The 12758-nt window shown below is 42.7% G+C and overlaps 1 long non-coding RNA gene across 1 annotated transcript; it reads left to right on the top strand.

Moving 5' to 3' along the window:
• Window positions 1-692: 692 nt before the first annotated feature.
• On the top strand, window positions 693-6940 carry LOC120865465. The gene is made up of 3 exons (XR_005721417.1): window positions 693-704; window positions 3459-3462; window positions 6856-6940. It is a non-coding gene; the product is annotated as an uncharacterized LOC120865465 (long non-coding RNA).
• Window positions 6941-12758: the final 5818 nt, after the last annotated feature.

Raw genomic sequence — 12758 nt, forward strand, 5'->3', positions numbered from 1 at the left:
TCTGTCGTCCCCTTCTCCTCTTGCCCTCATCTTTCCCAGCATCAGGGTTGTTTCAAATGAGTCAGCTCTTCGCATCGGGTGGCCAAGTATTGGAGTTTCAGCTTCAACATCAGTCCTTCCAGTGAATACCCAGGACTGATTTCCTATAGGATGGACTGGTTGGATCTCCTTGTAGTGCAACGGACTCTCAAGAGTCTTCTTTGAACATCACACTTCAAAAACATAAATTCCTCTATGCTCAGCTTTCCTTATAGTCCGAACCTCACATCCATACATGACCACTGGAAAAACCATAGCCTTGACTAGACAGACCTTTGTTGGCAAAGTAATGTCTCTGCTTTTTAATATGCTAAGTTGGTCATAACTTTCCTTCCAAGGAGAAAGCGTCTTTTAATTTCATGGCTGCAATCACCATCTGCCGTGATTTTGGAGCCCAAAAAATAAAGTCAGCCACTGTTTCCACTGTTTCCCCATCTATTTCCCATGAAGTGATGAGACTGGATGCCATGATCTTAGATTTTTGAATGTTGAGCTTTAAGCCAACTTTTTCCACTCTCCTCTTTCGCTTTCATCAAGAAGCTCTTTAGTTCCTCTTCACTTTCTGCCATAAGGGTGGTGTCATCTGTATATCTGAGGTGATTGATATTTCTCCCAGCAATCTTGATTCCAGCTTGTGCTTCATCCAGCCCAGCGTTTCTCCTGATGTACTCTGCACAGAAGTTAAATAAGCAGGGTAACAGTATACAGCCTTGACGTACTCCTTTTCCTATTTGGAACCAGTCTGTTGTTCCATGTCCAGTTCTAACTGTTGCTTCCTGACCTGCATACAGGCTTCTCATGAGGCAGGTCAGGTGGTCTAGTATTCCCCTCTCCTTCAGAATTTTCCAGTTTATTGTGGTCCACACAGTCAAAGGCTTTGGCATAGTCAATAAAGCAGAAATAGATGTTTTTCTGGAACTCTCTTGCTTTTTCGATGATCCTGTGGATGTTGGCAATTTGATCTCTGGTTCCTCTGCCTTTTCTTAAACCAGCTTAACATCTGGAACTTCATGGTTCACATATTGCTGAAGCCTGACTTGGAGAATTTTGAGCATTACTTTACTAGCATGTGAGATGAGTGCAATTGTGCAATAGTTTGAGCATTCTTTGACATGCCTTTCTTTGGGATTGGAATGAAAAGTGACCTTTTCCAGTCCTGTGGCCACTGCTGAGTTTTCCAAATTTGCTGGCATATTGAGTGCAGCACTTTCACAGCATCACCTTTTAGGATTTGAAATAGCTCAGCTGGAATTCCATCACCTCCATTAGCTTTGTTCATTTTAGTTTACTGATTCCTAAAATGTCAATGTTCACTCTTGCCATCTCCTGTTTGACCACTTCCAATTTACCTTGATTCATGGACCTAACATTCCAGGTTCCTATTCAATATTGTTCTTTACAGCATCAGACCTTGCTTCCATCACCAGTAATATCAACTGGGCATTGTTTTCACTTTGGCTCCATCTCTTCATTCTTTCTGGAGTTATTTCTCCACCAGTAGCATATTGGGCACCTACCAACCTGGGGAGTTCATCTTTCAGTATCATGTTTTTGCTTTTTCATACTGTTCATGGGGCAAAAATATACTAACATGGCTTGCCATTCCCTTCTCCAATGAACCACGTTTTTTCAGAACTCTCCACCATGTCTTGGGTGACCCTACATGGCATGGCTTATAGTTTCATTGAGTTAGACAAAGTTGTGGTCCATGTGATCAGTTTGATTAGTTTTCTCTGGTTGCAGTTTTCATTCTGTCTGCCCTCTAATAAGGATAAGAGGCTTATGGAAGCTTCCTGATGGGAGAGACTGACTGGGGGAAACTGGGTCTTTTCCTGATGGGCAGGACCATGCTTAGTAAATCTTTAATCTAATTTTCTCTTGATGGGCGGGGCTGTGTTCCCTCCTATTGTTTGACCTGAGACCAAATTATGGTGGAGGTAATGAAGATAATGGTGAGCTCCTTCAAAAGGTCCCATGCTAACACTGCCAAACTCAGTGCCCCCGACCCTGCAGCAGGCCATCACTGACCCAGGCCTCTGCCAGAGACTCCTGGACCCTCACAGGCAAATCTGTGTCAGTTTCTTTTGGGGTCACTGCTCCTTTCTCCTGGGTCCTGGTGCACACAAGGTTTTTTTTTTTTGTGCCCTCCAAGTGTCTGTTTCCCCAGTCCTGTGGAAGTCCTGTAGTCAAACCCCGATGGCCTCCAAAGTCAAGTTCCCTCGGGGTTCTCAGTCCTTTTGCCAGACCCTCAGGTTGAGAAATCTGTTGTGGGTTATAGAACTTTCTCAACAGTGTGAGAATTTCTTTGGTATAATTGTTCTGCAGCTTAGGTCATCTGCTCAGAGGCTCTGTGGTGGGGTTACTGGTGACCTCCTCCAAAAGGGCTTATGCCACACACTCCATGACCCAGGCCTACTGCAGCCAGAGCCCCTGCCCCTGCGGCAGGCCACTGCTGACCTGTACCTCCACAGGAGACTCAAACACAAGTCTGGCTCAGTCTCTGTGGGGTCTCTGGATCCTGGTGCACACAAGGTCTTGTTTGAGCCCTCAAGGCATCTCTGTGGGTACGGGGTTTGATTGTAAACATGGTTTCATCCCTCCTACCATCTTTCTGGGGCTTCCCCTTTGCCCTTGGACATGGGGTATCTTTTTTTGGTGGGATCCAACATTCTCCTGTCGATGTTTGTTCAGCAGCAAGTTGGTGAGCACATGTCCTTCTACTCCACCATCTTGCCAGGAACAGCAGAGGCAAAGGGAATAAGTCAGAAGGAGGGAGGGAAAGGGGGGAAGAGCCAACAGAGCCCATGGGTGGGGGCAGGGATACCTGTAAGAAAGAGAAGACACTTCCTCCAATTCCCCCGTCTATAGGCTGCCTAGGCAAGGAGCTGAGGAAGGTCAGGGAGAGTGGAGAGGGTTTGTTTGAACCACCATCACCACCTCTTTCTCACACTAAACTGCTGGTCCATCGCAGGACTCAGTTGGAGGAGAAAGGAAATAGCTGACAATTTTGATAGAAGTTGTAACTTTTTATTAGTGCATATATTCTAGACTGGTATTATATTCTGGCTTCTCTAGTAGCTCAGCTGCTAAAGAATCTGTCTGCAATGCGGGAAACCTGGGTTCTATCCCTGGGTTGAGAAGATCCCATGGAGGAGGGCATGGCAACTCACTCCAGTATTCTTGCCTGGAGAATTCCCACGGACAGAAGATACTGCCAGGCTGCAGTCCATGGGGTCACAAAGAATCAGACATGACTGAGCATGCATATTCTAGACTAAATATTCTAATTTCTGAGTTAAGACTGTGTTTGTGACTTAAAGTGACCACAAGACTTTTTATTATTCAAGTGTTAGCAGAAAACTCACACACCATCCCATTTTCACCCAGAAAAAACTTCCACTGATGATACACTTTAAAAGAAAAGTAGAATACAATATAAAGATGCTTTTCAGTATTATTACAGAAGAGCTTCTTACTCAGGTGTATTATTATGCTATTAGAGGAGAGTTTCTTTTCCTATTATTTGGATTCATACCAAATAATAGGGGAGAATGGGGCTGGCTGGAAGGTAGGGGCTCTAGGAGGTAATACAGAGGTTTCATTTTTTCATTGAATCCTGCAGGAATGCCTAGCTGTGCCTCATAAAAAAAAAAAAAAATACAACACTTTGAGGAAACAACCTCTCAGGGGTACTCTAGGCTTTCTCAGACTCTAAGAGGTAGGGTTATTCCCATTCAATAGAGAGATGCCTGACCCCATAGGCGACCATCTCAAGAAGTCAGTCCCACCTTAAGGAAGCCATTATGGAGAAAGGAAGTAAAAACCATCCAGGCCCGCCCCCTCCAGGTGTCAGTCCCCTATCACAGGCACTGAGAGGGTGGCAGAGAGGTGGTCAGGCAGCCTGCACAAAGCAACTCCTGGAGAAATGGCAGTTCTGGAGAGCCCCAGGTCAGCTCAGGCCTGCTGAGCCCAGCTTCCCCAGAGTCCAGCAAACTGGATGTTTCGTGGGCCACTAAGACCTTCTCTAGTCCCTGCTGCCGGCCTGCACTGTCCATTGGCCGTCAGAGCAGTCTCTCAGTGTGAGGTCAGCCCAAGTGCACAGGGCCCTGGCCTCCAGTTCTTCAGTTCAGCAGGGCCACTTCCTGCAATAACTCTCTGCGTTGAGGCTCCAGAAACACAAAGGCAGTTGTTTTAGATCTCCTCTCCACAGGGCTCTTCGCCAAATGCAGCCGAAGAGGAGCCAGCGATCCATCCTGATCTGTCAGCCAGGCACCTCAATTAAGCACAGAGGGCTTCAGAGGAGTTTGCCCACAGGAACCATGAAGCTTGGAACAGGGATCCCCACAGAAATGTGCAGGATGCAGAACAGAGAGTTTTAGAGTCGCAGGGGGCTCGCAGCAGGGGTGGCCAGTGGAGGGGAGGGTACAGTTCTTTACAAACCCTGATACAGAACGTTTACAAAGTTGTACATGAAAGAGGGAGCCAAGTTCAGTATCATGCTATCACAGACATGAGACCCAAAGTCAGTTATGGCTCTCTCTGTCTCCCTCCCTCTCTCTCCTCTTTCTCAATAAATGTACATGTTTTTAAAAGTCAAATGTTACTGAAGGCTAATAATAAAAATAATCAGTGCCCTGCCTGCCTTCATCCTCTCCCAGGCTTCTCCTCAGAAGCAAGCCCTCTCAAGTTGCCTAGCTTTGCCCTTGGTTTAACTTCTACATTTCTAAATAAGTTGTGTCTGACTCTTTGCAACCCCATGGACTATAGCCTACCAGGCTCCTCTGTCCATGGAATTTTCCAGGCAAGAATACTGGAGTGGGTCACCATTTCCAACTCCAGGGGATCTTCCCAACTGAAGGATTGAACACATGTCTCTAGTGTCTCCTGCAATGACAGGCAGATTCTTTTCCACTGCACCACCTGGGAAGCACTGCTGAATCCTAAATTCATAGACACTGTCCACCAACAGTCTATGGTGTGAGCTGAGGACTTAGCTCTCCTGCTGTGTCTCAGTCCACCTTCCACTCCTCTCCAAAAATGGTTATGGCACCATCTTTGAGTAAGTCAATACACAGGGTTTATGTGACCACAACTGTAAAATATAATTCCCTTGTCAACTAAAAAAGATGTACAACTTGAGAGTTGTGAGTTAAGTTTTATTTGGGGCAAAATGAGGACTGTGGCCCGAAAGGCAACATCTCAGATAGCTCTGAGAGACTGCTCCAAAACGGCAGTGGAGGAAAGTCAATATATAAGGTTTTGGTGATGGAGGAGTTCAATACCATGAAACACTCATTTTACAAAAGGTTTCTGTTAGTCATGAGGATCTGATGTCACCATGAAGGGATTTAGTGCTTCTCTAGATTTGAGGAGATGCAAGGATTGAGATAATAAAATCTGTTCCTAAAAACATCCAACTATCTAAAGACCCGTCCCACCAGATTCCCTGGAGCACAGAGCACCTCACTCTATCCTGAACTCCCTCAGGGGGTGTTGAAGGTCCACAGCTATAGCAGCATGGGGTTCAGTCTCCATAGAGGCAGATGGCAAATGCCTTTGCTGTCCAGTATTTGGCAATTCTCTTGGTAAGTACCAATTTGCAGTTGACACGGCCCCCTTGTGGTCATAAATCTGACCATACTTTGGGGGGGATTTCATGACCACTTTGTCCCGCATTGCTAGGAAGGCTCGTTCCCAGTTCTGAAGAAGGTTTTTTTGATAAGACACTCAATGTGCTGTTACTGGACTAGGTCTTAATAGTCAAAGATCTCTGGACACCTGTCTTCTAGTTATGGTCCAGGCAAGTATTCCCTCTCATACCTAGGGTTACACTATTACAATCATTGGTCACATATCGAGCTATACATTTAATCAACTGCTTCAAGTCTAGTCATCATTTCCGTTGGAGGCTCAGTCATATACTTGGTAATACAACAAATAACAATCTTGTGAAACAAGCAAAATACACATGGTATAGTTAATAACATTAGTGGAATTAAAAGTAAATATTTTAGCCATTCACCTCCACACCATTTTTTTTTGAAGATCATCAAGACTAGGGAATGAATCTCTTAAAGTAGAAATCTAATTTTTCATGTGGTTCAAATGTGTCACATTGAAGGCTTTATCAGGTATGAAAATACAGCATTCAGTTTGAATTATAGCACAGATATCTCCCTGAGATACTGTAAGGTGTCAAGGGCCTTGCAGTTGCATAGCACTGCCTTTCTTATCATAGAGACAGAATTCAATAGGCTAATAGCCCGGTTACTTATGAAATTTGTTACCACTTAGATATGGTCAATTACATCCTCCAACCCCATTGAAGGCACGCACACACACACGCACACACAAGCTGCTACTGACCACTCATCTAAAATAAATTTCCTAGGGGATATCCAATCAGAGCCCCAGAGAACAGAAATCCACCTAGAGAACAGGTAACCCAGAAGTACTACGCACAGGTAATTGGCCACAACCCAACAACTGGATTGAGTTTAAACTAGCATAGAATCATGTCCATAATAGAAAACATGTGACTGATAGGTATAGGTCCAAGGAATCAAGAAAACATTATAAATGATCATAAAATTCAGATCAGCATCTTGGGCGAGCTGTCTACTTCTGATGTCGTCTTCTTCTCATCCTAGTGTAGTGTGGTTTCCTCAGTTTGAACACTGTTTTAAGGTGAGTTTGAGGTCAGCAGACCTCTCTATAGACCAGTCCAGCTTAGGAGCCTTTGGAAGTGAAAGTTAACCCAAGAGTCCATTTCCCTTCTATTTCACTCGGCATGAGCTAGTTTAGAGTACCTGATAGGAAGGTCCTTCCACCCAGGTTGGAGACAATTCCTTAAATTATGTCTTATTCCAATCTTGATTGCAGGTCATGCATGAGGCATCTGATCTTCATCCAAAGACAGATGACTAAAATAAGCTTCAGAAACCACCCTAGAGTGCCCTTTAATAATGCAATTAAATTTTCCCCTAACAACAAAGAACTATCCAGGAAATGAGTCTTAGTTGATACAGACGTCCATTAACAAACTGGGATTCAACATTCATTGAAACAGCTTTTTCTCCCTAAAATCACGATCATTTTTACCAAGTATAACCAAATTAAGACTTGTTTGTAATATAGGTCTGGTCTCAGTAAACTTAGCCTGATGACTTATATAACCATAATTGATCATAAACTTTTTTGCTTTGCTGAGACTATAAAAGTCTCAGACTGAGCTTTTAAAATAAAACATTTTAGGGCTAGGAAAGTCATGACAAAGGTTTATCACAGATTTTGCCTAACAGATCTAAGTGAATTCCTTCCTTCTCAAGGTCTCAGATTCCTTCAAGTTCCTTCATATTTATGTACCTGTTAGTGAGATAATCTTCCTAACTTATCTGATAAAGTTACTGGAAACTAAGAGTTTCTCTGGAGGGTTCAAATAGAGAGAAAAGATAAATGTTTCAATTTGTTTATAAAATATAATGTTACCAAATACTGTCATAATTAGTTTGAGGGGAAGTTTTTCTTACACTTGGAAAACACAGATTCAAGTCAGTAATTTTTCATATAGAAACCATAAAAGTTATAAGCATATTCACCAATTCATTCAGTCCTTTTGTTAACCTTTGTGAAGTCATCAGGTTTTTCATTAGAATCTTTAGCCAGTTCAGAAACTGATACTTATTCAAAAGTGCTTTTTATAAATCTTGAAGGGGAAGCATTTTTTCAGAACTTGGTTAGTGTTATGACAATATTTTGAGATAGTAACTAGAATTATACCTGATAACATTTTACCCAAACATATAAAAATTTTAGGAACTCCATACAGTTCCTAGGATATCTATATTAGTAACATATTACCATACAATATAGGACTTCCCTGGTGGCTCAAACAGTAAAGCATCTGTCTACAATGCGGGAGACCCGGGTTCGATCCTTGGGCCAGGAAGATCCCCTGGAGAAGGAAATGGCAATCCACTCCAGTACTCTTGCCTGGAAAATCCCATGGACAGAGGAGCCTGGTAGGCTACAGTCCATGGGGTCGCAAAGAGTTGGACACCACTGAGCGACTTCACTTCACGTCACCATACAATATAACCTGAGACTTATTACTCACTTCACAATACTTCCCATGTAATTCTGTGTACAAAATGAACATAATTAGTGTAATATCTCTCTTTGGGATGTTTCAGGGGGCCTCTAAAATATCCCAAAGTTAGCTAGAAATCTTCATTAGAATGCTTTAGAAGCTTTGTCAACAAATATCAAAAAGGTTTAGAACAGTCAGTCAGATAGAACTATAGGTCATAGTGAAACAATACTGTTCACTTTTCGTACCAAAAACACACATCTTACTTCCCTTAAGCAACCAAGAACTGACTTTTGTATTAATATTTTATAGATAAATAAATAAATACCAGTGATAATTTCTAAGACCTTTGTTTTCTTAGAGAACATTTTAGAATGGCATCAAACATCATTTGGAGAAGGAAATGGCAATCCACTCCAGTACTCTTGCCTGGAAAACCCCATGGACAGAGGAGCCTGGTAGGCTACAGTCCATGAGGTCGCAGAGTTGGACATGACTGAGCGACTTCCCTTTCCTTTCCTTTCCTAAACGTCATTTATTTTTAATCCCAAATCTCTTTAGCATCTCTGTAAGAGATAGTGTTTAGTAGTAAATGTTTCAAATTCTTATTTTACTTGGAAATGATTTAGCTATTCAATAGACTTCCAACACTTAGTTTAGCACAATCCTTAGAAGTTCAAGTTACCCCAATCTGGATAGACTATTTTAGACAGACATTCCTAAAGCATCAGTTCAGTTCAGTTCAGTCGCTCGGTCATGTCCGACTCTTTGCGACCTCATGAATCGCAGCACTCCAGGCCTCCCTGTCCATCACCATCTCCCGGAGTTCACTCAGATTCAAGTCCAATGAGTCAGTGATGCCATCCAGCCATCTCATCCTCTGTCGTCCCCTTCTCCTCCTGTCCCCAATCCCTCCCAGCATCAAAGTCTTTTCCAATGAGTCAACGCTTTGCATGAGGTGGTCAAAGTACTGGAGTTTCAGCTTTAGCATCATTCCTTCCAAAGAAATCCCAGGGCTGATCTCCTTCAGAATGGACTGGTTGGATCTCCTTGCAGTCCAAGGGACTCTCAAGAGTCTTCTCCAACACCACAGTTCAAAAGCATCAATTCATAATTATTCTTAATAGAGTTTATCTAAAGGCTCATATCTTATTTACATTTTTTAGAAGTTTCTTCACTTCTAATTTCCTTGCTGACAAACTTGTAACAGTTATAATATTTAACTTATATTAAACCTGGGTACAATGAAAATATTCTGCTTAATGTTAATTACTCTTACACATGCCTACATTATTTAGATCAACAAAAAAACATTAATATCAGGTATTTAATACTGAATATTTCCCAGTTCATGTGAACCTGAAGTTCATTTAGGTTACTTTCTCTTGTATTTAGAATTATTTGATTTGTAAGTACTTACTTTTTTTTTTTTAAGGCCAATTAGATTAGAGCTCATTTACAAACTAATCTCAGCAATCAGCAATATTATTTAAAAAAAAAAAAAAGCAAAGACATACACACATCCAAATAGCCACAAGAGATCCTATAGCTTTGTTTTCCAAACTTAGTTATGAATAATTAAAAAAAAATGGTTGGAGTAAGATTTTAAAAGGCTTTGTTCCCCTTTTTGTTACTTTTGTTTTCAGGACTTAGATATGGTCTAGATAAGTGATCCAGAGAGCTCTGGTCTAAAGGTATAGGAGGAGTTATTTCCTCAGGTCAAGAATTCTTAAAGAGATAATTTTTCCTTCTTCAAGAATCTAAAGAATATTGTGACCACGTTGTCAAAAATTGTATTTTTGTGTGTGTGTGACCATAGTTTTATAGCCAAAATTTAGACCAACTAGACCCAAATTTAGTACTCAACTTGGCCCTGATAACAAGGGCAGATTAGTCCCAGTAGGGATTGTCCTTCTGAGGAAGTAGGGGTCTTAGTTTGATCAGCCCAGGCTGTTGATTACAGCAGGAAGTCCTGGACATAAGGGCACTTCAGTTCATTTTCCTCTCCTATGTCAATAAAGATCTAATATTTTTAGGCCACTTTTCTTGTCATTGGATCATAGCTGTAGATTGACCAATCATTTAAAAAATTTTCCCAAGGGGGTCCCAGGTGGGGTGTGGAACCTTAGAGTGAGCAATTCACATATTAGCTTGAACAGTTTGCACCAGATGTCTGTGCACTTAAACCAAACCAACAAACCAAAGCAAACCAGAACTTCATAAGCCAGGAGTCACACTCCAAATGAAACAAAAAGCAAAGAGATGCCCAGAAATCAAAAGCCAAATGACAATAATGCCCCCAAAAGATGGTAAAGTGATGCCCCCAAATCAAAAGTCAAATGGCATAAATGCCAAATGTGACCTCCCAGTTCCCCTAGACGTGAGACCAGGCAAAGTCAGTGCTAGCAGCCTTTTTAGTTCTGATAGTTTCAAGCAATTTCTTGTTGATTTTCTGCGAAGAAGTTACTCTATCATTTCCCGTTTTAGAAGCTTCTAGTTACCAAAGCACGGCCAGCCTTTTCTAATTGTGCATGCAAAAATATCAATTTTAGAATATCAAAAGAACCCCAGTTTGGCCATTTTAGGTTGAGATCCCTTTTAGTATAATTTCTCCAATTAACTAGGTACTTGCAAGTATGAGCTCCCTATGTATTGTACAAGAATCCGTCTAGAGTGTTAGTCAGAGTCTGGCTTTCTGACACCCCTTTGTTTCTGTTTTTGAGAGATTCTGTTTCCCATTTTAAGCTGAATTTGTCAGGGATAAAAATCACTAGTGCACTTGAGTAGTGGGCCTATGTGCTGCTTGTGAGCTTAACTCTTCCAGGAGTCACCCCAGAATCGTTTCAGCTCGTCTTACGTTTCTTGGATTCTGCCTCCAGCAATCTAAGACCATCATGGCTGCCAAGGTCGCTAAATAGCCAGTCCTTATGTGTGAGCCCCGGCTGAACAAGTGTGTTAATTAATGAGTCGGTTTCCCTATGGGACCACTGCACAGTATGAGGACTAGGCCTTCACCATGCCTGTAAATTCCTCAGTCACCGGAGAAAACTGAAACTGACCAGGAGGAATCTTGTCCCTTTTCTGCAGAGCCAAGCTCTCGTGTATTTTCCTCACTTTTATCCTGACAAATTCTATAATGACAGTCAAATTTAGTGTCAGATCAGCCTCTTACTTAACCACTCAGCCAGGACCTTTCAGTCCCCTACAATGGAGCGACTTCAGCATCTTTCAGCTGAGCCCTGGGTAGTCCTCGATTTTGTTCCAATTGAGCCCCCTTACCCAGTACTTTTCCACTGGGTTGGAATTCTCCTGGCATCTTTCAGCCAGCCCCCATCCAGTATCTTTTGACTGAGCCCCATTCAGTGTCTAGACCATGAGTGGGTATGCCCTGGATGTTTCACCCAGGCCCACCTAGTATCTTTCCTACTAGGAGGGGGCAGGTTACCTGCTCCACCACCAAATAAAACTCAGAATCTTAACCAGTACGGGAGATTCAAGAACCAGGACAGACTTACCCAAATTCATCTGCACTCCCTGAGGAGGCGGATGGGCACAAGGGGCTGCTGCTGGTACCAACCTCTGGTTCCTCATGGAGTCTGGTCTAGAAGAAAGGAAGTCCACTCTGGGCCCCTTCATGGTTGCCATAACTGTCAACAAAAAAGACGCACAACTTGAGAGTTATGAGTTAAGTTTTATTGGGGGCAAAATGAGGACGGCGGAGAGGCAACATCTCAGATAGCTCTGAGAGACTGCTCCAAAACGGCAGTGGGGGAAAGTCAATATATAAGGTTTTGGTGAAGGAAGAGTTCAATACCATGAAACACTCATTTTACAAAAGGTTTTTGTTAGTTAAGAGGATCTGATGTCACCATGAAGGGATTTAGTGCTTCTCTAGATTTGAGGAGATGCAAGGATTGAGATCATAAAATCTGTTCCTAAAAACATCCAACTATCTAAAGACCCATCCCACCAGATTCCCTAGAGCACAGAGCACCTCACCTCACCCTGAACTCCCTCAGGGGGTGTTGAAGGTCCACAGCTATAGCAGCATGGGGTTCAGTCTCTATAGAGGCAGATGGCAAACACCTTTGCTGTTCAGTAGTTGGCAGTTCTCTTGGTAAGTGCCAGTTTGTAGTTGACACTCTCTTCAGCCAAAATGTTCATTATGATCTTGTTTCCTTCCTCCTCCGATTCTTTCTTTCCTCCCAAAGTTAATCGTGACTCTGTTTTTTCATTTGTCAAATTTTCTATGTTCCAATGGTTTCTTCCCCCTCTCCCCTCAAATAATCCAAACTCAGGAACAATATTTATGTCTACTCAAGTACAGAGGTTCTGGGCTTCCCAGGTAGTGCTAGCGGTAAAGGGCCTGCCAGTGCAGGAGCTGGAAGAGACACAGATTCGATCCCTGGGCCCAAAAGGTCCCCTGGAGGAGGCAGGGCAACCCACTCCATTATTCTTGCCCGGAGAATCCCATGGGCAGAGCAGATGGCAGGCTGCCGTCCATAGGGTCACACAAGATCGGACACGACTGAAGAGACTCAGCACACACGCATGCCACAGAGGTTCTATTCTTCGCTTCTGCTGGCAAATTCCTCTAATAAACCTCCGATCCCTGAACCAGTCTGGAGGC

Source organism: Oryx dammah, unplaced genomic scaffold (genome assembly GCF_014754425.2).
Source record: "Oryx dammah isolate SB20612 unplaced genomic scaffold, SCBI_Odam_1.1 HiC_scaffold_6, whole genome shotgun sequence".
Classification (NCBI taxonomy): Eukaryota; Metazoa; Chordata; class Mammalia; order Artiodactyla; family Bovidae; genus Oryx; species Oryx dammah.